This window comes from Eptatretus burgeri, chromosome 5 (assembly GCF_056783735.1).
Source record: "Eptatretus burgeri isolate ZD-2024b chromosome 5, Ebu_testis_v1, whole genome shotgun sequence".
NCBI classification, from domain to species: Eukaryota; Metazoa; Chordata; class Myxini; order Myxiniformes; family Myxinidae; genus Eptatretus; species Eptatretus burgeri.
This window is the reverse complement of record NC_140965.1, coordinates 97,209,490-97,214,489: the sequence shown is the minus strand read 5'-3', so window position 1 is coordinate 97,214,489 and position 5,000 is coordinate 97,209,490. Positions and strand designations below refer to the sequence as shown.

Genomic DNA, 5,000 nt, shown 5'->3' with positions numbered 1-5,000 from the left:
GCTTACCTGTTCCTGGCCAAATTCTGGAGAAGCCCTCTCGGAATTCCCCTGTGCACTCCTGGCATGTGGAGCCTCGGGTCCACCCCAGGGCACCTGGGCCCACAAATCTGGTCACCCTTCAGGGCAATGGCCTTCTCCGGACCAGTGTGCTCCCAGCGCCCAAGGTGCCCTTCTCCAAATTCCTACACACAATGAGTCACACTCCTAGCCTGTCAATAAACCTTTGCACCTTTGCGAAATAAAAAAAACTTTTCTCCCATCAAGACCAACATGGGAATGCATCCCGCTCCAAAAAACACAAAACGACCCACAGCAGCGCCTTCTTGCCACACATCGTCACTGTGTCCTGGGTTGTCATAAGTTTTTCACACGAGCCCCACATAGGAATTTATTCCTGTTCATTAAATTTCAAGATGAGATTTATCTCAAATACACACACATACACACATTCAGGTTCTGCCTAGCAGGCACGTAAGATATCAGCCATTGTAAAGCTTGCAGTGTTATTGTGAGAAATTCCTGAGGTTAATCTGAAGACTCAATAGATCAGTGAGCTGTCACTGCATTCACGATGAGATCCTTGGGTTTGAGTCCCGGGTTGAGTCAATTTTTCACACGAGCCCCAAGCAGGACTTTATTGCCAATGCAGTATTTGGTCTTTCCGTTTGATTATATACTAGAAGGGATGCCTCGCATTGCCTAACAATGCCAGGTCCTTCCTCACACACCTTCTGCTCAATCCTCACCCATTATTCTCCCTACTCCTATCCCTTCCCCTCCCTCATCCCACCACTTTCCCTCCCTCCAGACACCCACCCCTCCTCCCCCGATTAGTGGTGGTTGGCTTTGGGGCTTCCCACTCTCTGGGGACGTGTCCAGTGCAAAAATGCAAGTTATTTTCACAATTGACTTGTAATACCCCCTGCCACCACCACCGGGTGGTGCTACACGATACAAATTTACATAGAGAATTTTCATTGACCTTCCATCCTGAATCCCCATGACCACAGATGAAACCAAATTGCCCATGTTCACCAAGAGGTCCGAACTTGGTCCATATGCCAAGTTTGGTGGCAATTGGCACAGTAGTTTTGGTGTCACACACACACACACACACACACACACACACACACACACACACACACACACACACACACACACACACACACACACACACACACACACACACACACACACACACACACACACACACACACACACACACACACACACACACACACACACACACACAATCTAATATATGAAGCTCTTTCTAACCACTGACTGACCCACTGACTGATATTAAAGATCGGTACCTTCCAGGTGATGTATAAAGCTGAAATTTTGCGTGCTGATGGACAACGAAGTCGGAACACCAAAATAAATAAATAAATCACAGAATAATTGGACAACATCCACAAATGAAAATATAAATAAATGAAAAACAAAATGCAGGTGAGTGACCTAAGACTATGGGGAAGCATAGTAATTTTGTGTGCCAACGACCATCGAAGCCGGTACACCATAAAAAAAAAAATCACAGAACCGTTGGACAACATCCATAAATGAAAATATAAATAAATGATAAATCAAATACAGGTGAGTGACCCGAGACAATGGGGAAGCATGGTTCATATACATACACAATGTGTAAGTATACTCTGCTATGTGTGTGTGTGTGTATATATATATATATATATATATATATATATATATATATATATATATATATATATATATATATATATATATATATATATATATATATATATATATATATATATATATAATTTCAGGTCAGTTGCAGTCTGACAAACTCAAAACTGCCGATTGTATAACACAGTGTCAGCTGCTACGCTGCTAACCACATCAGTCAGCCTCCGTAAGCTTTAGAGTTCAGATGTTGCAGTACATAAGTTAATGTGAAACTAAGTAGACAGGTTGAAAGATTGACAGTGTGGTATTGATGGAGCATAGAAAGATGGGCCAAATACCAAATGGCCTCCTCCTGCATAAAAGTTCCTTGTATATCTTTGTTCAATACTGTACCTACTGGGACCTCCAGCAGGGAAGGAAAACAAAGCATTCAACAAAATGGCCGATGGAAAGGTTATTCATCAGAAGTAGTTGTAATTGGCCCCCGACAGAGATGGGCACATCACTTCAGAGAAAGTTTAACATAAATAGCCATCTGCATGATTGATAAATCTTTTCTGGTGTTCTGTCCTGCAAAAGGTGGGCCCAAGGACAGTGATGATGAATACGGGGCAACTTATACGATTGAACGTGTACCTCGTACAAAAATGATATGCTTTCAAGGAAGACCAATTTCAACTATTAAGATCTATATCATGACGACATCAAAATATATCTTGTGTCCAGACATGACAGGCGCTAATCTGAAGAATGGTGCTTTATTATGCCGCATTTGCTGTGGTCCTGCACTGGAATGATGATTCTTTTGGTTTGTTTTGTTTCGATGCTACTGGGCATTAAAGCACCCTTCAAAGTGAACTAATCTGAAACATAAACAATTGGTACTTTCAACAATATACATACAGTATTATGTAAAAAGAAAACGTGACATTTTCAACCCCAACCCCTCTTCTTCAAATTGAATGTCAGACGCCTCCTTCCAACTCCTAACTCACATTTCCCCCGAGACTCCTTTTTCATTTCCATATTCTACAGATCTAAAACTCCAATACCCTCTTCCTTTCCAGTTCTCAAATATATTATTGTCCACTTATTCCCACCCCACCCCTCTCCACCTTCACTGTATTCACTTGCATGCAATGCAATTCATGAACAGGTTAGTTAAAGTGAGTTGATTGCTCTTTCTATTGTTACAGAAGTTTTGGGGCATATTTGTTAAGCTGTGCTTTCTCCTTGTCATCCTTACATCCTAATCCTCCTCCTCTGACCTGTGGAGTCTGACATCATTTTTCCTAATTTAAACGTGCCTTCACAATCCTGCCTCTTTGCTGGCATGGCTAAATTGAAACTTCCACCTGGAATGAAGTGAATGGAACATGGTTAACGACTTCCCTTGCCCAATCCCAGTATAAATATAATCATGAATTGATAGCCTCACGGTTGTTGTAATCCCAGTATAAATGATTCATCATAGAACCCCAATGCCACTCCACACATTTCCGTCCACCGAGAGCAAATATGATTAATCGAGTTGTCCTTTATGAGGCCTCTAATGAACAGTTTGGGGGAGGATAGATTGTTTTGTGTCTGTAATGCAGCTGAAACATGAGTACACAAGATTTGAGAGTCCACGCGGATTGCACATAAATGTGTTTCAGACCACGAGATAGGAATTTAGCAATGAAAGTGAAAATAGGGTGAGGTTTGGAATCAGGCGGCAAATGATTTATGTTACTGATGTTGGCTGGGGAAAGGACTATAGCACCAGTGGAGAACAACAAAACCTTGGAGGATCACAAATTGACTACATTGGAAACAAATAGCCAGTGGTAAAGCATGCATTGTGTGGCCTAACATCGTGCCTAAGGCATGATTTTCTGAGTTGGACAGTGGTTGAGCAGAAGCAGTTGCCAGCTTCTGTACAAATCAAACCTGTCAACATCTAATCATGCTTCTTTCAAAGCCATACTCAAGACCCACCCCACCCCCTGCTCCTCCCCCCCCACCTTTCCCCCTCCCTTACAAGTGCATATTTCATTGAGAAAGACAGAACATGGCAGAAGAAACAAAGCAGGACTTTTTCAAAACTTTCTCAAACAATAGCCAGAATGATGCCAGGCTCTCTAAATACAGTTTCCTCAACTGTATCATTATAAAACCTGCAATTAATTTACAATGATTAATTATCAATCATGCTTAAAAAAAATTAGGCTCTCTAATTTTCAGTAGCTCAAACTATGGATCACCAGAAACACCTTCCAAGATGGACAAAGACACAGTCAGCAACCCAAACTATTACAGAATGGGCCTGTTAATGGGTTGGACAACCTGTGATCTCATCTTGTTCCTGCCAATATTCCATTTAAAATATTCCAATATCTCTGAAACAGCAATCAACATTCCATTTAAAATGGAATGAATTTAAAATTTTTGTCACCGATCTACACAAAACACACCATAACGAAAGTGAAAACATGTTTGAAGAAATTTTTATGAATTAATTAAAAATTAAGAGTTGAAATGTCTTGCATCAACAAGTATTCAACCCCATGAGTCAATACTTTGTGGAAGCGCTTTTGGCAGCGATTACATCTTCAAGTCTGCGTGGGTTTGTGCGTACAGCTTTGCACATCTGGATTTGAGGATTTTCTCCCATTCTTCCTTGCAAATTTGATCAAGCTTTGTCAAGTTGGATGGGGAGCGTCAGTGATCAGAACTCTTCAAATCTTTCCACAGATTCTCAATGGGATTCAAGTCTGGGCTTTGGGCTCACCTCCCTAACCAAAGTCCTTCTTACCTAGTTGCTCAGTTTGGTCAGATAGTCAGGACTAGGAAGAGTCTGGGTCATTCCATATTCTTTTCATTTCCTAATGTTGGAGCTCACTGTGCTCTTTGGAACTTTAAACACTCTAGAAATTGTTTTATACCCTTCCCCTAGATCTAGGCCTCCTCACAATTCTATCTCAAAGCTCTATGGACAAGTTCCTTGGACTTCATGGCAGAGTTTCTGCTCTGACATGCACTGTCAACTGTGGGAGTTCATATAGAAAGAGGCGTGTTTCTTTCTAAATCTTGTCCATTCAATTGAATTGTCCATAGGTTGACTCCAATCAAGTTATTGAAACATCTCAAGAATCATCAAAGGAAATTGGATGAACCTGAGCTCAATTTGGAGTGTCGTAGCAAAGGGGTTGAACATTTATTGATGCATGACATTTCAGCTTTTCAATTTAATTTATTTGTAAAAATTTCTAAAAACATGTTTTCACTTTGTCATTATGGGGTATTTTGTGTAGATCAGTGACAAAAAAATTACATTTAATCCATTTTAACTTCAGGCTGTA

General features: G+C 40.8%; 1 protein-coding gene and 1 pseudogene across 9 annotated transcripts in view; one reads left to right on the top strand and one right to left on the bottom strand.

Annotated features, from left to right (window-relative positions):
* The window catches only part of LOC147027015 (protein phosphatase EYA2-like), a 130,517-nt gene that overhangs the window by 37,572 nt on the left and 87,945 nt on the right, over positions 1 to 5,000 (bottom strand). The gene's annotated exons all lie outside the window — the stretch shown is intronic.
* Positions 1 to 5,000, top strand: part of LOC147027016 (uncharacterized) — a 75,311-nt pseudogene that overhangs the window by 64,836 nt on the left and 5,475 nt on the right. The window lies entirely within an intron of this gene.